The following is a 22,109-nucleotide window of genomic DNA, read 5'->3' on the forward strand; positions in this document are numbered from 1 at the left end:
TGCAGGTCATCTGGGGACAGAACGTACATTCACCACAACGCCAAGCACAATGGAGCCTTCAATTTAGCCTGGTGCTTCTAGATCACTTTTCCACACAACTGATCATTGTGTACAGCTACAAACAAAACACCACCACCAGAAACCTCAAGAAAATTATGAGTGGTATAATGGAGTGTAAAAACAGAATTGTATTTGTAAGGGAGCAGACTCTGAAAACACAAAACAAGCATAAGCATCGTGCAGCGTTCTGGGTTTCATGGCTTCTATGGCAAGACTTTGCAGTAGGTAGGGAGACAAGAAAGGGAGAAGATTCCCTGTTCCCAATGGGTTTTATGGCGTAAGTTTTCAAAAGGCATAGCTTCTCAGTAGGAGCAATATCTAACATACTAGACTGGCTATTCAAAACTTCATTAATAACCTGTAGCCAGCCATATTCACAGCAGTAGCACGAAACAGGCAAAATCAAAGTGAAACTGCTATTAAAATACAGCAAAGTTCCACACGGAAATGTGAGCATGAACAGCTACTCTGCTCCTGCAGCACTGAATGACAAAATCCCAGTTCTGTGATCACACTTTAGAAAATTTGTGTCAAGTTGCTGTTCACAAAGCCAAGCTTCCTTCAGCATTAAAAAAAAGAAAAGAAACTGAAATACGATCACAATTTACATTTTTTTCTCCCAGATTTTTCTATAATAAAAACTCGTCTTGTATTCATTTAAAAAAAAAAAAAGTGTGAATTCCAAATTTAGCCTTTTCACATTCAGAGAGCAACAAAGGCAAGGCTGTCATTTTTGTACTTTGCAGCAGTGAGAAGCAGAAGCAGAGATGGTACCACAGAGACTAAGACATCATTTTTTATCCAGTGCCAGGATTCTCCAAAAGCAAGCATGCTGCTACAGTCACGGGCATAGCTAACTCATCTGAAACAGGATCTGTCTGACAGAGACAGCTCCTAAAGTAGGCCAAGGTTACCGGAGGGACTGTATCACCAAAACGCAACTTCCACAAGAAGCCACTTCTTTAGTTGTGACTGGTGCCACTTCCTCATCCTGCATGTTATACAATTAAAACAGGAGGTTCATTAAAAGCAAAGCAGAAAACACCAGCGTGGTGCCACAGGTGTTGAAGATACACAGCATTTCATGCTTGGAGAAGGCAAAACCACCCTGTAATTCAGATGAAAACGGTGTAAGGAGGTTGTTTATTACTGCCATTGATTTAAAACAGGAGCACGCACCTCTCCTCCTCTGCACTGGCATGTTAAATTGTGCCCGGACTGCAAAATAACCAACCCGCTCCAGCCTCGCCCTCTGTGGTAAGGTGCATCTGGCAGACTGACAGCAGCACGGGCCTTGCTGCAAATCTTTCGGACACCGGCGCTGCCAGTGCATCCATCACATGCCCCCTTTCTGTGAAGCTGCCTGTAATGTTTCCTGCCTTCAGACCATAAAACTGGCAGCCAAAACCACCTCCCATCACCGCCAGAAAGAGAAGCAAACGACCTTCCTACCAAAGGTGGCAGAGGAGCCTGTGCTCAGCTGCCCATGGCCACGTAGTGAACTGCCTTTCAGTGGCACCTTCACTCACCCTTTTCCCCTCCTTACAGCAAGGGAGGTGCCCGGCATCCCCCCCGCTGCGGTGCCACACAAACCCGGGGTACAGAAAGCTGGAGTCCTCCAGTAATGCAGCGAAGGCAGAAACACTGCTGCCCCCCAAACACAACTTCTTTTTAACCAGGGTCCTAGCTGAAAGCAGGGCAGCAGGAACCCATCCTGCTACTTGTTCCAGCACCTCTCTGATCCGGGAAGATTTGCAGGGAATCTTTCTGGGATACACAGAAAAAACACGATAAGCAAAAGCACATGTATTTTTCAGGCTAGTGCTAGAATCACATCTCTGCAGGCAGTTTTTTCCCCCTTGTTGGCTGGTGTCTGATCCATGTTACCAAGAATTAAAGAGGTCATGAACTAACAAGCAACTGCTTGAAGTTCGCTCAGCAGGGAAAGCCCCAAAGCTCACTTGCTTGAAGTGTGGCGGGCAGGAGAGGGAAGAGACTTTGAACAAACATTAGCAGAACATTAATGAAGATGCAGAGACTTGCCAACAGCAGACACGATCTCCTCTCCACCTCCACAGCCAGGGGCAGAACGTCGTCGCCTGAGGGACCAGACGAACAGGACCAGACAGAAAAACTCAGAGGAGACTCATACAACCACCAAGCTGACAGCGTCTGGAACGACACTCCGATAGCAGAAAACATGTAACTCATACACCACGCTCAGGGATTGAAAAAGCTCTGTGTGCACGTAGCTGGCTTACCTTGTTCTCAGAGATACAGGAAAACACGAAATTTAACACTTTATGTTGGATCAAAAAATTTATCCTGCTGAGAAACTGAGCCATTCGGTTTTTCTGTGCAGAAGTGGAAGTTGTGAGGTGTTACTCTTCTGCCAGGTCCGTACCTGAATGCAGCTCACCGATTTAATATTAGCATGAGGAAACATGTAAGAACTCATTTACCTGCAAATTTTCAAGAAAAATATGCCCCATGTCTTTAACAGTGCAGAAGTGCAGTTTTGGACAGCACTGAGGTTTTGACTGAAATTCTGCCAGCCGGGGAAAATAAAAGGGTGGAAGCGACCAGGGCAGCTGCTGTCACAGAACAAAGCGCCTGTAGGTACCCAACAAGCTCCTCGCAGGTTTGTGTTTCTGCTGACCCCCGTCCCGCTGCCAGCGTGAGGCTACCCGGGTCTGCACGTCAGCATCCTCCTGGCGCTGGCACAGAGGCTTGACAAGAAGTCAGAAGCATGCTCACAGCATGCAGGGAGCTGATCCACCTCCCTGGTGCTCCTGCCAACAGCGTGAGAGCCCGGCCAAACGCCAGCCGAGAGGCGCAGAGGGTGGCTGTGGGACACAGGCTCTGAGAGCCTCATGTCGGGGCTCCTGTCCCTCCCCAGGTCCACTTACAGCCCCTTCCAGCGAGATGCAGCCCCATCCCCGGTGCCTCCTGAGCCCTCCCTGCAGTTACTTACAGTGATGCCCAACCTTCGTCGCACCACTCCCACCAAGAGCTGCTCACAGAGGGTCACAAAGCCCTCAGAAGTCTTTGGTACCCTTCAGTTCCCATGCTGATGGGCCCCGCAGACCCACAGGGCTGCAAGTGAGCAGCAGCACCCAGGAAGGACCACTGAGGAGGAAGAGAGGCTCACGTCACCTGGTCAGAAGCCTGCTTGATGACTTTTATCTATCTTCTGACTTCCCAGCGCTAAAAGCCATTTGAATGCTGTAAGATAGAGCAGATAAACCCCCGAACCACAAGTTTAGCGAGTACAATTTCTGCCACAGGTTGGTTTCACTGCCTGGATATCCCCAAAAAAAAGTATGAACAAGCATGTTCTGCATATTTTAGCTTACTTTCCCCATGTTGAAGGCTGAGAATGTACCATAAAGGCTCATCTTGCAAAACAAAAAACAGTCGGAGTGGCAAAAACACACGCTGCCTGCGTGACAGAGACACAAACAACACAGCCCCAGTTCGACACAGCTTCAGGCTGCAAAATCAGGGAGCAAAATCCATCCGAAGGGCTCCGGTCTTTGAGGAAACAGTTGGAAACCAACTAATGTTTAACCAAAAACTCCCCGTCTGACGCGCTGCAAGCCAGACCGACGTTCCCATCAGAAGATCCTCGCCGCAGCAAGGCTGGAGGAGCAGACAGAGCAGCGAGCAGTCGATGACTGCCCTCTCCGGATCAACGAACAGCGACGGACCGAACACTGCACGTCTACGGCCAGTGTGCGCAGCTGGCAGGGGCGGCTGCTTTCTTCCAAAACGACGGCCAGAGCACCTCACAGCTGCCAAAGGGACGTTAACATACAACTAAGGCCTTCATGCACACGGGCATTTTATTATTTTTAACCTTTGCTTTTCATGCATCGCACCCCTGCGCAGCGCAGATGCGGTATTTTATTTTACATACGTCCTGCTCGCTGTAAATACACACTACCAGAGGTTCCCAAAAGGGACAGCATTACTGGTACGAAATCAAACTTAGATGGGAAAATCATCTGAGGAAGAACCAGGTGGTCCGTGACTAAAACCCTGGTACCCACTCACGTCCCCACGAGGAGAGCTGTTTGCTAAGCATGTGGCTGGAAAGCAGGGCTCTGGAGCAGCTGAGCCCTAGCTCGCAGCCCCTAGTTTCAGCCTGAACTGCCTGTCTATCAGCAGACTCTGAGGTTACAGCTCTCACACCACTCTGAAAGATCTTCAAGGCCAAAGATTAAATCTCCGCATAAGTTAGCACATCACAGAGCGCTGGGCCTGCTAGCACGGTTCCAATGGACTGCAGCAACAGAGTGTCCATTAATTAAAGCTGACGCTTCGTTACCCATCAGTCAGCAGCACATTCAGGAACTATGGCATAATGAAGCCATTGTTAGTCTTTTCTTCACATGTTCATCCGCAGAACAAAAGGTGATGGTTGTAGACTGTCAACAAGGACTTGACTGTCTGCAGGTAGCATTGCTTCTCAAGAACAGGCTCAACAACAAAAGAGACCTCGCACAGAAAGAAGAGCTAAAAAGTTGTAGTTATAAAAAGAAAATAAGACAACACTCTAAAAGCTGTGTGTTACAGTTGTTTAGCACCCTTCCAAAAACGCTGCCAGTCAACATCATACCACTCTGCCATTATCATTAGCTAGAAAAGGCAGGACAAAATGCCTCCCAAGGAAGGATAGTTTTCTCTCCTTCTTTTCTCCCAAGTTGTCACATCCAGTGCTCTTCAGACCTACAAACACAATATGACATTTTGACATCTGAGTATGACACTTACGAGACAAATATATCTAAAAATGAGATACACTCTTCCTCCAAAACATTTGTGGTAGGACAGAGTTATCCTTCAGTAAAACGGAATTAACACCAACACGCTGCAGAACATGTAGCAGAACAAGAAGCCTTACATAAAAGAGCACAAGGGGGATTTTGAACTTGTGGCAGCATTCCATGAATTTGTATGGCATGTTTAAAAACAAATTGATTCATACTCATATTGTTTCTAAACTAAATGTTTCATTAACTACCCTAACTGCAAATAGCAATCAGTTGGCATGAGGCCCAATTCAAAAGAGCAATATAAATGCTTTCTTTCATCCCAATTTTCTTGAAAATAGCAAAACGGAGGAAATGATGTCCAAAGCTGCAGAGATGAGAAAAGATAGGAACGAACCCCTGAACAAAAAGAAATAACGTGGTAAGGCAGGTAGGGGCCTCTAATGGTAGTGATTTATTCTATTACAGCCTGTTACTGTCAGGTTATGTAATGAGCCCACATGATTTAGGAATTCATGGAGGGAGAAAGTGTTTTTCAATTAGCAATATGGATCTGGGTTGGCTCATGTCAAGTGCCTGTAAGTGATAATCTGGAGAAAATGACAGATGGTGACTTTAAACAATAGCTTAAAACTCATTACTTTTTATGGCCTTAAGTTTAAGAAAGAATGCCTTAGCACTATCTTTGAAATAAACCAAAAGAAAATAAAGAGTAGATGTAAGCTATAATTCTCCCAAGTACCAGCCATTCTCTTACACACATACTTTCAGAAGTCTGCTTTTAAATTAGGGTACAGATGAAATGATGTATGAAGCTGAAACACAGAGGTAGGCAACAACAGCTATGAATTAGCTTGTAAGCAATGAAGTGAAACCACAAAAAACAATTAATGCATTAAATACTTGCAGGAAGGAAAACGTAAAAAATAAACATGCAGCAACAAAGCCAAAAGCTGTCACTGAAACTTGATTTGCCCTCCACAAACCAAGGACAGACAGCACCAGTTTGCCATGGCTCAGATACTACAAAAAACAAACAAACACACAAATGACAGCAGCAGAAAACTGCCTTAGGAGTCCTTGGCCATGGCTTTTAAATCTGTTTTACAAGGCATTCAGACAGTGGCTGTCCAAGACCTCACCTTCTCAATGGAACCAAGCTCAGAGCCATGACTCAGCTCAGCAGCCTCTGGGGGTGTCGAGAGGCAGCTCTTGCAAGGAGCCTGAAGCTTCCAGCAAGCACTTACTCTGCATAATCTATAAAACACATTAATCTCATTGTACAACACCAGGGGCATGGCTCAGGACATCGCTTTGTTCCTTCCCATTCTTTATAAAAAGAAAAAGAAACATTTTCAGCTGTTATCTCAGAACACCAAGATTTTTCATTAAATGATGCAAGTTCAGCCACACTGGTGCAGAAGGAGAGCTCCTTGGGTGGGGAAGAAGAAATTAAGCTTTACAGCACTTCTACACCCTTTCGTTGACCACTTCATGTGGGTAAAGAAGCAGAAGTTCTTTTGGTGAAGTACAGATGTAGGAGAAGCTGAGACAGTAACAACAGATTTCGGACGTGGCACAACCTCGCTTGTTCCACAAACATAGTTTCTTTTCTTCAGCGTCAGTCCAATTTTCGTTTTCTTAAGAAATAAATAAAAAACCCTCCTCATTTGTCAGCTAAAATACCCACAAAAAAAGTTTCCAAGAGGAAAGAAAGAAAATGTGACGAGGAAAAACAAAGTTATGTCCTCTAACTCACTGCCTTCCCCCCCTTCATTCATTACCAGTCAGCAAAGCCCTTCCCTTCACCCGCATCAACCACCACCCTCTTCAGGCAGAGAGGGTCTCAACATCTGCCTCCCAGCCGAGCTTCACAGCCTTACGTGGACAAGGGCACGTTAACAGCGGGGGCACATCCAGGCAGGAGGCACCACCGAAGGGGCCGGGGTCTCCCCGTCCAGCACTGCCCAGCACGGCACGTGCCCCCGGACACAGGAGCCTTGTTCGCCAGTGGGGAGGAGGAGAAAGAGAGAAGACAACAGGCAGAAAAGAAAGGGCATTTTGTTGTCCAGCAGTTACCCTTCTGGTTTGGTGGGCCACTTCTGTTTAGATTTGACTTTCTGAGGATGTAAGTGATGCGGTCTCTGGTGGATCACTCAGTGCACCGTGAGAGCACAGGAATTCAAGCTTACTGCTACCACCTGTTTGGAAACGCTAAGTAACACAGAAAAAATAACTTCTTTAAGAAAGGGATTTGGGGAAAAAGCGTAGCAACACTAAAAGGGAAAAACAAATAAATAAAATTTAATAAAATGCTATGCTGTAAGCGAGCACAGCAAGTCACAGAAACACAATGGCGTGGGTCAGCATTTGGAAAAAACACGTAACAGCCTGGACAAAGAGCGTGCTCAGGTTACCGAGAACACCCTACTAACATCGCTGTAAGGGCACATACTTGAAAGAAACTGTTGTAAGAGAGGAAGTTCCACCTCTCCCGGACTGGTGGGAACAAATGCTTCACAAGAGGGTTTGGTTTTCTTTTCTTTTCGGTTTCTTTTTCTGCACCAGACTAAAGGTTAGCCTGGACAAACACTACACTTGGCAAACCAGCCTTTTACTCTGTGTTGCCCAAACGACACCAAATGCATCACTTCAAAACAAACAGAAAGAGTCAGTGAGAGCAAAAACCAAGTTCACCATCCCTGACCACAGCACAGGGCACGCTGGCAGCTTCTTCCCAAAGGAGCCAGGGGTACAGCGGGTCAGGAAACTCAGCGAGGCAGCCCACAGGACAGAAAATAGTCTAAAAAAAGGTTAAAGAAAAAAAACGAAGGTAAAAATCCATGAATTGCTACAAACAGAGGGCACTACTGCGTGGCACCAGAAGGAGCCTAAGCAGCATCACATCTTTCTCAATCATTAACCAAGGCAGGGGAAAAAAAAAAAAAGACATATGCTTCCTTCTGGTAAGTCAGGACACGTTAGCAAGTGCCTGGTTCAGCTCCAGCAGCCCTGAACAAAAGAAAGCATTTCAGAGACCGGGTACACCTGCACAGCTTGCTGCCAGGGACGAGCGCCCAGGCACAGCGCTGCACGGGCGCAGGAGACGCTGGTGGCCGTCCACCCGTGACCATGGGCGTCTGTCTGCAACAGGATGTGACAGACACAGAGGCCTGTGGCCTGCCACCAGCTCTGGGCCACAGCAGCGCAGGAGTCCTGGCTCCACAGGCGCTGACACATCAGGAGAAGGAAGGAGGGGACAGAAATGTTCCTGCTGGAGGGGACCGACACGTGTCACCGAGTCCAGCTGGCGGACTGCTTCCAGAGCACACCGTGACGAGCGTTGTCCAAACGCCGGCCTTCAGACGTGGCTGAAGAAGTGAAGGTGACGCACGAGCCCAGCAGCCGTCATCTGACATTAAGAATTCAAGGCACAGCACCAGACAGTTTTATTATTTTACAAAGTGCTTTGCTGGATGTTAAACCACGCAACTGATTTATCGGAACCTTAAAAGGGGCCTTATCCCTGCTGAACACATTAACTGATCAATTAGTTCAACAGAAGGGTCAACCCTCTTTTCCTGAGGCAGTTCACATGCTGTATCTCCAAATTTTTGCCACCTACAACCTCATCATCAAACACATTTCCTTTATAACCAGAATCCAAAAAGAAATTTACCTGTTACTCAATTCTAGCTTACGAAACACCCACCTGATTTGCACTCGTGACCCATGCACACAAAGCAATGCTACACCCTTCATAAAAGCACATGCTCCCCTGCCAAAGCAAAGGGAAAAGCATTAAAGCCTGAGACATTCATTTTCATGAATTCTTGTGCGAAAGCATGTGATTCCTGTAGTACCTGGAAAGGAAGCTCTCTATATGCCGTTTTGACAGGAAGGAGCCAAGCCACAGCTCACTTTTTAGTTCTTTAAAATTCAAAAATACATGAATGGAAATGCTTTCACTTTTCACTACTGAAAAAAAAAAAAAAAACACTTTTGCAGAAAAATTCATATATCAGATGAATCCTCAAAAGTTCTAACATTCTTCCCCATAACCAAACCTGATTTCACGGATTAACATATTATTTGAAATGAAAGCAGACTAGAGAATACAAACCTGGCGAACTAGAAGTTTAAAGTGCTAGATAAACACACACTACTTGATTAAGTACATTCTATTCTCCACGCAGCCTTCAACAAACAGATTCAAGACTAAACCACCCTACAGCATCCTTTCCTTCAGGAAAATGATTAAAGAGAAGCTGCACAGCATTCTGTCCCTGTGATGCAAATTGTGACATAGAAAGGTTTTTGCATATCTAAAAATAAAAATATCTTACTCCTTGATTTGAGGTTACGACCACATTATTGAACAGCTATGGTTTCCAACATTTCTCTCAGAATTTGTCCACCATTTGTACTACCATATGGGATATATATAGATAGTGTATGATCCTATTAAATACATATCAATCCACAACAGTTAACCATTTTCAAATTCAAACACTAATCTTTGCTTTTGGCCTTCTTACCTAATTAGTTACATGGCATTACATCAAGCGGACCAGCAAACATCACAACTGTCACGTAAGGGTTACCTGAAGCCAGACAGTTCTGCGGCAAATCAGTGCCTCCCGTATGCAAAGCCATTACTGAATGACTTTTCCCCACTAAAAGCCACGGCTTGCCAAGCATAATTACAATACAGGTTGGAAGTAGCATATTACATCTTGGGAAAACTACTTAACCAGCAGAATGGGAGTTGTGAAAAAGCATCATCCACTTACAGTCACACAGACGCAGAAAATAGTCCCTAACTCATTAGCAGAAAAGCAATTAATCAATGTGAGCTGGTCAGCGTTGGAAAATGTACCCAAAAGACTGCGCAACAGATCACCCTGACTTTTCTCACCTCACAGACAGCCGTCCTTCTATGATGAAGGTCCATTTTTAAAACAAGACAGCCTGCAGAACAAAATGCCACCTCCTGAGAGCAAACAAGACAGTGAAAATCTGGGCCTGAACAAACAGATCAAACGCCAACCTGAAATTAAAATTGGAGAGTAAACAGAATACATACAGTCAGGTCTATAACTGTCAGCAAAGAGACGTTTTGGTGCCGGATGCTGTTATTAGACCAGGCTGAAGAAGCTGAGGAGCAGAGGAAATCACTGAGCTGAGCTGGGAAGTAAAGACGGCGGCATCAAAAGGAGGACGTCATGCAACAGGTCTCCTGCACCAAGTCCCCTGCAATTCCTTCCTAAAACTTGGGGGGAGAAAGAAGAAGATAACCTGACAACCTGTCATCACAGAGATTATAATCTCTCGCTCCAGGGAGAGGCGTGGAATGAAAATAACTTTCTTCTTTGGTGACTGCCAAGGAGTATGACCTACAGTTCCACACTAGATCGCAGCTGAAAACAAGCCAATATTTATGAAATATTTTCATCAGCTGAAAGAACCCGTCGCTTCAGCCCAGCCACATTCAACCCTAATTTGTTGGTGCCCGTTTGCATGCCGCGGCTCACCACCACACAGACCACGCCGTGACTCCCCCAGCACCCCTCTCCCCAGCAAAACCAGCTCGGGCGGCTCCTGCCCCCGCAGCCGGGCTGGGAGCAGGGCTGCACGGCCCCGCACCGGCCCCTCCGCCACTTCCAGGGGTCTGTATAGGGGCACGAGAAGGTTAGGCTGGCTCTGCTGGCACTGGAAATGAGGCTGCTGATGGTGAGGAGGAGCTGCCTCCCCAGCATTACGTGGACTGCCTCAACCGTGCCAAGAGGCAGCACCACTGCCTCTGCTTAGATTACCTGGAGAGCACCAGCGACTCGAAAATTGGCTATTTTCTTTCCAACCTACATATGAACACATGCAATTATTGTGGGGACAAGGAAACTGTTTCTGCCCGTGGTTGCCAATACAGTGAAGACACAGGAGATCTTTGGGTTCAGTCACACTGTCCCCGTAGGAGAGCTCCAGTTCACACTTCACTCGCCTCCAGGCACACTCAGGCAGGAGAAGGAGAACATGGGCACACGCCCAGCAGCATGGACAGCAGCTTGTGCCCAAGCCACCACACCGCTGCTTTTATCTCACCAACCTTGTGGGCACCAGCATGCCCGTCCTGGGCTAACCCCAGGTATGATCCCAGGAGGATCCAGTACCTACACGCCCCAAGGGCCACCGAACCACGCAGGTATCTCAGTGCTTGGGTTACTTCGCAATGTGATGGTCACCCCAGCCCAGCCTGCTGGGATTCCTGCCTGTCCCAACACACTGAGGCTACACACCAGCCTTTCTGCCCTCAGCACGGCACTGAAATCAACCAACATCTCAACATCACTGTGAAACCCCGCAGCACCTCTTCCCATGGGTTTTCATGGATGTGTAACGAGCATGCACGAATATTTGCCCCCCGGCAAAGGGCACGCCTTTTGCTGTAGCTGAGGTAAAATGTGTGAATACTGTCAGCAGCCGAAAAACCATCACCATCCTCGAGTAATCTTTATAAACAAAAGAAGCCCCTTCTGTGTAGGCTGTCTGGGTACACGCTGCTAATAAAGAGGATGGAAAACCAGAGGTCATACAGCTAAGAGAGCTTTACCTACCTGCTTCGGAAACATGCCTCGGCACAACATATGGATTGCAAATAAGGCACATGAAATGCTTTTTCGAAAAAGTAGTGCGAGATCCTCTAAGAACCTGCACCTCTACCTCAAATTTTAATTAGGTCTCTCTCAGTAACATGTGCATAGGATTATAGACTCCCCCCCCACTCCCCCCCCCGCAAATCAAGTTTCAAATTGTGGAACAGATCCAAGGAGCTGGTTTCTATGCATTCCTGAGGGAGAAAGGGCTATAGAAAAGCCTTTTATTTCTGCATGTATTTCCCAGAAGGCCTAACTAATGCAAAAGGAAACGTATCAGGCTTCTTCAATGGGGGGAGGGCAGGAGGGGATTAACACGTTTCACTTGCAGAATGTGTGCAAGTGGGAGGGGTGAGCGCTTCGATGTGAGCAATTAAACTCATTTCTTTTGTAAACCTTACGATGAGATAGCTAAAATATCCTTTCAATAGAAAACTACTTGAGTAAATGTCAAGGTGAATTGCGCTGAATGTCACAAAAAGCTACCGTGAAGGGGGACACTTGAGACAGCGTACGTACATCTCTGGAGAGGCACCACTTCAGCACGTCAGCATCGTGAAGTTAAGAGTATAAACACAGGAGTGCGTGTTCTCGGTGTAAGTCAGCATCATCCGCACAAACGATTTCACACACAAGTACTGGCAATGGTTTCCGCCTCCTAAATTGATTTTATACCTGCTTTTCTGTTAAGCCCTTCGAGAGCTAACGAAGGTTGGTTCTGGGCTCGGAAGCACTTCAATCTAACAACGACTCAAAAAAAAAACAATAATTAGGAGCAGACCAACATAAGTTATTCCAGTTTGTCCCTTTAAAGAATGAATCACAAAATACTCCAGCCTACCGTGCATTGATTTTCAAAGTAATACACTCCCTTCAAAACTATTCTTTGTAAGTTTATTAGCTCTTCAGCTTTGATTATTTTAATACTCATTCAGCAAAACGCTTTTTCTACATTGAGTATTGAGGTAAAGGTGCATCCAATAGGAACTCAATTCCAGGGATCACACATCAGTTCCCACCACTAAAATACATCTTACAGAAAACTGAATAAAAGGTTACTGCTCCTGAAGAAGGGCTTGAGCTGCGGGGTGCCTCACAGCCAAAGCATAGCTATAGGCAACGCAGCAAGCAGCTCTTACCCACCTCTCGTCTCAGGGGGCCCTAATCCTGACTCCAGCCACCACATCCACCCTCAGCTGCCCCGTGCTGCATCCAGCTTCTGCTGCCCATCGCAGGTCAGCCGCTGCCCACGGGGCAGGTCCCACCCCCTCGACCCCTGGGGTTTGGGCTTCTCTTTGTGTCCAGGCGCTGGTGTTCCAAGCTCCCTCTCCACCTCGCTCTGGCAAAACAGGACTTACAACACATACAGCAAATAGACACGGGCACAGTTTGCTGAAGGTGCAAGCTGCCCTCATTTCTACCAGGAGGAGAGGCAGGAGACCGCACGGCTGCAGCCCAGAGTTTAGTGTATACTTACCAACATGCAATTAATTGAACGAGGAGCTTAATTCAAGTTTTGCTGCACTTGCTGGTTCAGAAATTCCTACGCCACCTGTATTTAACCACTGTGTTCATGTTTAATATAATATGCAACTAATATATAGCTCTGTTCATACTAAGTAAAAACAAATTCATTCCTTGTGTTACTTGGCATTAGTTAGAGTGAAAAGAACCTAGATTATTTAACTAGTCTACTCAATAACATGGTCATCCATCCTTCCCCCTAAACCTCTTGTAGAAAGGTAAAAGCAGCCAGATTAATTATTTACTTAAAACCAAATAATCAGGTTGATTTTTCTGGGACTGTGCTTTTTGGTGGTGTGCTACTTAGCGTTATATTTAAAACATTTAGTAACTCAAGAGGGGAAAAAAAAAAGCAAGGCAATGCTGATTTTGCTCATTTATTCTTCCCTGTAACGTCATTAACAGTATTTTAAGACTGATAGCTTTGGAGCACTATGTTCTGGAATAACAACTTGACAAATGATAGACATTTGTACACTTCCAAGAACAGACAGAACAATATTTTCAACAGTAAACCATTTGCTTAGGCAGAAAGAAACCACTTCCTACAGTCTACGCAACGAACTGTTAGAGCTGTTAACTACCAGGTGTTAGTAGTAGAAGGTGATATTGCATAGTGTGGTCTTTCATTTAATTAAGTTCTAAAAAGATCCTGTGGCCAGAAACCTAAGATCAACTATAAGATGGAAATACTGTACGGGCACTCAAGGCGCAGAATAATTAACCACTGGACACATGATGAGGTGGGAGATTTGCCATCGTTAGAAACACAGAGTGAAGAAAGATCCTTTTTTCAGCACAGGGGAAACAAGACTAGTACATAAACCCCTGGTCTTGGTGCCAGAATTTCACCCAACAGCACCAGAGACCCATGCTACTTAAGGGCTACGTTAACAACTTAAATTTGCTTTATTTCCCCAAATCAGAAGGGTTTAGGCTGGAAGGGACCTCTGGAGGTCACCTAGTCCAACCCCCTGCTCAAGCAGGGACACCTGGAGCAGGCTGCCCAGGATCATGCACAGGAGGCTTTCGGAGAGCTCCCAGGAGGCAGACACCACAGCTGACAGCCTCCCTGGGCAACCCATGCCAGCGCTCCATCACCCACACCGTAAGGAAGTGCTTCCTGATGATCAGCTATACTTCCAAGGCAGTACTGGGTTATGCTTTTGTCAGATTATCTTTTTGTCTTGGGCAAGCTCAAGTTCAGCACCCAGCCTCACTATCCTTTGTCTCAGACAAGCACTGCAGGGCAGGCAGGATACCAGCTGATGCACTTCTGGGATGATACAAGCCAACTGTTTCCCAGGATGTTTGACTGGCTTTTTCAAGCTTCAGCATTTTTGCTGATAATTTCTACAATGCAGCCCTAGCTACAAGATCCAGAAGCAATGAAGACAGCAACACAGCTGTAGCAGTAGCATGCAAGTCGCTCCAGGCCAACCCCTGACCAGGGCAGCAACCCACTCACTTACCTTCTTCTCCAAGTGCTACCACCTTCTAAAGGTACACCTCACAATCCTGCTCGATGCCCAGAAAAACTTCGTGCACACCTCTCAGTGAGAGAACAAAAATCTAGCCTTCTGGCTATTTTGAAGGTGTTTCTCTGTTTCTCCACAAAAGTTTCATCAGTACAGCACATATTTTTCTGATTATTGGTCTACCCAACCCATCACTAAGTTGGAAGCTAAACCCAGTATAACTACACGCACACTTCCAAAGCCGAATACCTAGTCAGTACAGAGCAAGGCTCTACTAAGTCACCCATATGAAATTCATTTTCAAAAATCTCCTTGACTTCTATTTGGTTACAAAGCTTGGAAAAATCCCACCTCAATTTCAAAAGTGTCCTTCACAAAGCCACACTCTTTTAAGTCTGCTTCTATATGTCATGAATCACTTCAATACAAGTTCTCCATATTAAGTCCTTCAAGCTTGCATGGCATAATTACAAATGTTCTCTCTGCATATTTTTGCATATTTAACTCAGACACATTTCAAGCTATTGCAAAGGAAATGTCTTAGTACACGTTTACTTCATATGTTATGCTTGTGTTATACCATTTATTTCTCAATTTCCAGATAACCTCTAACATACTGCAGGTGTAATTTATAAACAGCAATTATAATACAATATGAATTTCAACATAAGTACACTGACAGAACATCAGCTGAAGGTAACGCACAGGGAACTCCCCAAACTGCACTCGATAATTAAGCACATTCGTGAGAAATCTCACGTGGACAAAAATAAATAAATAAATAAAATAAATAAATAAATAAATCTCACGGCAGCCCAAGAAAGTTGTAAAATCAAATTAATGGGAAGGTAACTTTCAGCCTCAAGACACTGCATGTTCTGCATGCGTGCCAGACCTCAAAAAACTTTCTCTTCAAACCTGAAACAGGATCTGAAGACGTCTGGGACAGTCTGGAATGAAAGGAGAGCAGCAGTTTGTGCTGTTTTGCCTGCGGTAGCATCATGATTTGAGGAACTCGATCACTATTGGTACAACGCAGCATTGTCCAAATTACCATTCAGCTGACTCACCTGCACCGTCTGTATCCTGGTGAGGCGGAGGGGTCACTGAGCATAGCATGAGTGTGGCAAACAGAACCAGCCTGGAAGGCTCAGTGTAAGGATCTCTTCTTTCATGTTTCCAAATCTATCCTGCCAGCAATGTTATGGAGGAAACACCAACAGCAGACAACAACAGGCTTCCCTCCTGCCAGACTTTCCTTCCCCCAGACTGCAAACTCCCAGTCTATCAGCTGGCGTGGAAGTACTATTCATTACTATTCACATATATTTATAGGTACTCTGCAGGAGCCCCGCAAACCTCAGGCAGGGGCATCATGTTTCTTTCCTGCAGGAAATAATGCAGCAGCGTCCCATCAGCCACACAGGTACCTGCACGAGGCCCGGACAGATTGCACTGAGCTCAACTAGCTTCTCTTCTCCGTTCTTTCCTGCCTACTTCCGAAAATATTTCATCTGTTCCTGTCACCCACGGATCTAACACAAGAAGGCAGATCTTATAATGAGAGCTATAAGATCCCTCGGCTTTGAACTAGTAACTTCTCAAATCAAAGAAACAGGTATAACTTGTTATTTCTTCTGAAGTTCCTCATGCATCCTCGGCATAACACCCAAACTTCAAGCAAATAGGGCCCTTCAGGATCCTGTCCTCCACCAGATTTCCAGACAAGAAAATTTGTATTTACATGATAAATGTAATTACTATAATTACTTGTAATAACATATATTAGTATATATTATATGTTAGGTACAATAATATTAATAAAGTAAAATAATTACTTATAAAATATATTTTAGGAAGGTACAGACTTCTTTAATTGACTGATGCCTTTAAAGTTTAAAGCAACATTTAATATAAAAGGAGAGAACTTAACAGGCATGAAAGTCAGCTCATGTAGTCATTTTACTTTCAGGCAAATTTGAGCATCTAAATGCTATTTTCAAGAAGCGTTCTCCTAGCTGAAGCTTCGAACTACAGATTTACGTTGCCCACCTCGCTTAATTTCATAGTCACAGTGCTACCAGCAAGTCCCACCAGACCAAGTCCCACAAACAGACCTCATTTTGCATCTGGTGATGCTGCAGCCTTCCCAGAGGCTACAAACACCCCCCCGCCCAGCCTGCACACTCGGGGACACATCTCTAGAAAGGAGCACAACAGGCCGCCACACCGATGTCCACACTACTTGTACAAGCCACCAGGGATGCCTGCACTATTTGCACGAGCCACATTAGCTGGGGAAGGCCCTGGCTCCTGGCTGGCGGGCTGAGCTGCACACCCCCATCTGGTCCTTGCTCAGGCTGCCCCAGCAGTGACAGGCTAATCCCACACGTCTGCGGGGCTTTCAGAAGAGATCTCGCTCGTTTCACACACAGCAGCTCTCCTGGACCTCATTTCACACTGATGGAGGCAAACAGCTATGACCAGGAGAACAATAGCTGCTTTGTTCATGCAGTAAAACAATGTGAAACTGCCCAGATCGCTCTGAATTGCTAAAATTGCAAAGTTTTATTGCACTACATTAAATAGCTGGTCCGCAGAGCCAAGCCATAAAGCTGTTCTTAGAGGTTCCCCTCTCCCATTCACCCTCTCCCAAAACAGATGCCAACTACTTCATTAGCCACGTTTCATTAGCAAGAAAAGCAGGTGGCCAGCTGATATAAACAGAGGCAGCAACATGCCAGCATGGCTTTGGCCACGTAGGAAGGGGACGACGACACCACACTGAGGACGCCCCCAGTCCCCTCATCACCCCTCCCCTGAAGCCATAATTTTGGGAGCCTGGGGCGCAGGAGAGGCATGGGTCAGGAGGCCCAGGGGTGGTGGTGGCAGCAGGCAGGGGTCAAGAAAGGCCCCACTGAGCCTCCTCATGGCCCTGGCGCCTTCGCCCCAGCCTCCAGCACCCGCAAAGCTGAGAGCGAAGCTAATTACAAGGTGAGGGAGAGGTACAGGAGCAAAAGCAGAGTCCTGCCTACTTGAGTGTGCTCAGGAATCAGGCCCTAGCTAGGGAGTGCTGCCCACAGAGCATGGCCTCCACGCTCAGGTGGAGGACGGGGAGGCAGCAGCGAGGCAGACACCAAAGCCAGCGCTGGTGGGACTGCTCCTCCAGCTGCTGCAGCAGCACGGGTGGCCCCGTGCTACCACCACCCCTCTGACCCACCTGAGACCTCCAGCCCACAGCATCGCCCAGGAAATCCTCCTCTCCATGGAGGCAGGCCAACCCCAGCACAGCCTCACGTGCTGCCTGCTCACTCACAGCCTGCAAAGTCTTACCTGGGTCCTTTATTTTCTTCTCCTGCCTGACTTCAACAAACAAGCTAATTAAGGACTTAGACCCGGACCACTGTAATGAAACAGTCCAATAAATACACATATATATCCGCTAATTGAACACAAGGAAAGTTTCAGCCTGAAGTCCTTCCTCCTCAAATTGCTTAAAACTTCCCCTCCCCCTTTGTTTTCTGTTTCCTATTAGGCAAAGGAACGATGTCAATAAAACCTAACAGCACTGTCTTGCTATTTAGCAGGTTCCTGTTACTATGCAAAAAAGAACTTTTGGAAGCATAAAAGATTATTCTGATGTCTGCTAAAAGGCAGATTTATTCCTGGTTTGCCATTGTTGGAAAGCAAAAGGCAGACTACCTGCAGCTGAGTTTGGATTTGAAGGGAGTGAGTTCTCTTTGTTTATTCAAGTGAACTTTGGTGATGCTGATAAGCAAGGTACACTTAAATTAAAAATGAGCACAAACAGAAAAGCATATGCTAGTTATGCAAGATATATGCTAAGTCTCAGCAAAAAAGCAAAAGCATCAGCATGATTTAATAGCAATAACCAGAAAAACTAGTAGTACATTCTAGGGCACAACCACAACTGAGGGCTTTTTTTTTCCACTCCATTTTTCTTCTAATATCAGCAAGGCTATTCTTTGAAAAAAAATACTGACATTCAGCTGCCAGATACTTATATAAACACAGACTGTTCTGTATATGCCAAGAGAAATCACTTCAAAGTTTCATGTCTTCGAAACAGATTTCAAGCTTCAAACTACAATTTTGCACACCAGCCGTGTACACAAAGCGGCAGCCTGTTCAGCTACAATTTACACAATACATGCATCAAAGGGTTGGGCTTTTTTTGTTGCAGTTGTTAATTCTTATTTAAGCTGTATGGCAATAGAAACCATACAGTATCTATACGCAACTGGCCAACAAAAGACAGGTTCCCAGTAGGTCCCATCACAGCAGTACTGAGGCTCTTCCCTGGGCGTTTCTATTTGTAGGGACTACACCTAACTGTGCCCGACTACTCTCGAGCTACAGACAGGTGCTGAATCCAGGCTGTTAGCGAAGGATATCTCTCTGCAACACGCACACAAACATAAGACCATTTACAATTAATCTCCATACAGGCAACGTGACTCACAGTCGGTTTAAGAAACTCAATCTGCTGAGTAATTCAAACAGCTTTATTGTTAGTTGTGATGTAATGAAATCAGTCAGTCAACAGTGACAATACTGTATAAACCTCTCACATTTCAAGCCTGGATTACAGCATTTTACAAGCTGAAGCAATTATTTTCTACTGCTACTAAATTATTCCCTGTTGTGACAACTAATGTAGTTGATAAAGAACCTTTAAATGAGCTTTCAACTTCCACTGACTCACAAAATAACCAAAAAAATTAATTTCTTACCTGCAACCCAAGCTGCATGGCTGTTCTCACAGCTCTCTTACAAAGACCGTAGCAAAAGGTTGCCTTGAGCAGTAGGCAATGGCCTGAATTTTATCATCAAGTAATGAGTCTATCACAAAAATAATGACCACATGTCAGCAGCCTGCTGGATATAAATCCCTCCACTGATTAAAACTGGATTCTGGATCAATATTTAAGCAAAAACAAAAATAAACAAAACAACAAACAAACAAACCACAATGCTACATGAAAAGAAGAGTAGAAAGAAGACAAAGCATCTATGCTGGTCTCACTAACCATACAGCAGGATGCAAATTAATACTAAATTATTTTATATTCAAGCAAATGTAAAAAAAAAACTTACGGAACAGAACACTTAGCTCTGTGCAGTCAGCCACAAACATGCAGTGCCTCACCGTGCCAATGGTGAAAGCCTTGTAACGGGAGAGCCCAAGACATAGAAATAGTAAAATAAATGTTCTGTGTTTTGTGAGCTTCCCCCCCCCTCCTTCTCTGGCCCTGCTCACCCTTTCCTCCCCTAGGGCTTCAGTTCTTGGTTAACATCTCTCCAGCTGAAAATAATTGCCTGCCTCCGAAAGGCGTCTGGGACAGTGTCACCCCTTAATCAGCAGCAGGACAGCTGAGTGACGCGAGGCACTTCCACCTCCTCCCCGGAGTAATCGCACTGTCTCCGCAAGGCAGTACCATGCTGTCGAGAATTAAAATGACTTCAGATGTGGTGCTCTGCCCTAATGAGAACCATATTCCAGCAAGGCCCCCCTCCAAAAGCCCACTTCACACTACTGCACCAGCTGCCTATTAGGACTTAGCTTATCAATACAGCTACCGCCGAGGGTCAGTCAGTCCAGCCTGAATGCAAACCTCAGGGAAAATCCATTTGCAGAAATGAACCCACAATGCTTTTGGTATACCTCAATACATACATAATCAGCAATGATCAACTGTGTTACCTCTCAATTTTTATCACAGTATGAGCATGGTAACAAGCCACAGTAGATTTGCAAGTCGTCATGCCCTGGCAGAGGCAGGATACCAATAAAACTACCTAGAGTTATAAAACCATGGACAGATTTACAACAAAGGACATTCAAGCAGCTCTCTGCAGAAATACCTCAGAAAATAAAACTAGGTATCGATTTCTCAATGAATTGGAGAGACAGAAAGAAAAAAATGTTTGTAGGCATTACCAATATACTTGCAGCGGGTATACCGAAAAATAAACTGTGTGAATCGGAGTAACGCTAATTTCAGCTTCCATCAACTGCTGTAGCTTCACTCTAGGATGAAATGTCAGCATCTAGAAATTGTGCGGGTATGTTTCTTCAAAACAGTCACCGTCTCTTCCCACATCCTACTTGGAAGATAAAATCTAAACATGTTCTTCAACATCCTCACTGTAAAAGAGGCACCAAAATCATCTTTACTGGCAGGACATGGCATGCTTAAATCCTGTAATTTTTTCCTTTTACCCACAACAGCCACTTTTCTGTCCTTCATATCTTTAACCTTCTCAACTTAGTAAACTGACAGGTAGTCCCCCCCTTCCCTTTTTTACCCTGTGCCTTTGAGATACACGTTTGCAGCATGACTTACAGGAAAGCATTCTCAGACACAACAGCCGAAGAGTCTGACGCAGCAAGACCACGCAGTTCATCTTGAGCTTGCTCTTCCAAATTCTGCTTCTCCTCCTCCTGTGGGGTTCCCTTTCTTCCCGCTCCAAAATATGCTGTAAACTTCCCCAAGAAGGGAACGTGTCTTCCACATGTGTTTATCTATAAACACTGAGTGCACCAAAGCTCTCCTTCAGGCCCTCAAATGCCTACCTGAACACCACAGCCGTGGTACAGGAGTAAAAACATCAATTACACCTGAACCTGATGGCTTCGGATACTTGCAGGAAATGGAGATCGTTAATTAAGGAAATGACAAACTGCCCTATCCCAGCCCTCAGGTCTCTCCTCTCTTCACTAAAGGAACTACCTAACTTGGTTATCTTAGGGCTTGATTGCTGGGATGAGAATTTCAGGGATTGTAGAGCCTTCATATCCTCCTCCACAGCCTCTCAAAGACTCAGGCAAACCTCAGCTTGTTGCTACACAAACATTTTATAAAGTTCACGTTTCTGTCAACTGGAGAAGATTAAACTGCTGGTGGCTCACCCCATGCCACAGACACACAGAAATCTTCAAACCTTTTCAGAAAAGCGTCAGAGAAACAAGTGAAAGCACAATGAAGGATTACGATTAAAGAGTTTTAAAAAGGGAGGAAGAAATGCTTGCTTCAGGAGACCGGAAATAAAGAGTTTTATATCCTTAAAGCGATCACATGAACATAAGAAACTTGAGAAGTGGAAACAACACGGTGACAACATCAGCAGATAGAGAAGCCCTGCCTTGCACAAGTCAGTTGGGGCGAGCCCTTAAGTGTGTGAGTCAAGACACAAGCAAGCCAGGGCTGGGAAGGGGAAGCGCCCGGGCGCCCCTGATTTTTGGAGCGCACCCAGAGCACTTCCTCAGCGAGCGGACGCGTGCCTCCACACCGCCCCAGCCCAACAGGGCCACTGCCATGCCGGGCGCCTCGCAGCAAGACGGGCCTGCCACTCTGCGGGCGGCCACCCCACCACCACGGCCTGTCACGGCCAGGCTGCTAGGCACAGCTCTGCACCGCCTTCACAGGCAGACACAGAAATGCTGCATGTCGTAGCAGAGACCCTAAGACCGTCGTCTCTAAGCCCCAAGCCCAGCAGTGCTGTGCTGGACACAGTACGCCGTGCCCCTCGCCCTGCACGCTTCAGGCTTTGGCACGCACCCCGCTGTTGGATCAGCGCGATGAGGCCGGACAGTC

The 22,109-nt window shown here is 45.8% G+C and overlaps 1 protein-coding gene across 4 annotated transcripts in view; it reads right to left on the bottom strand.

Annotated features, from left to right (window-relative positions):
- SEMA4D (semaphorin 4D) overlaps nucleotides 1–22,109 on the bottom strand; it is a 95,060-nt gene that overhangs the window by 61,480 nt on the left and 11,471 nt on the right. The gene's annotated exons all lie outside the window — the stretch shown is intronic.

This window comes from Anas platyrhynchos, chromosome Z (genome assembly GCF_047663525.1).
Source record: "Anas platyrhynchos isolate ZD024472 breed Pekin duck chromosome Z, IASCAAS_PekinDuck_T2T, whole genome shotgun sequence".
In the NCBI taxonomy this organism is placed as follows: Eukaryota; Metazoa; Chordata; class Aves; order Anseriformes; family Anatidae; genus Anas; species Anas platyrhynchos.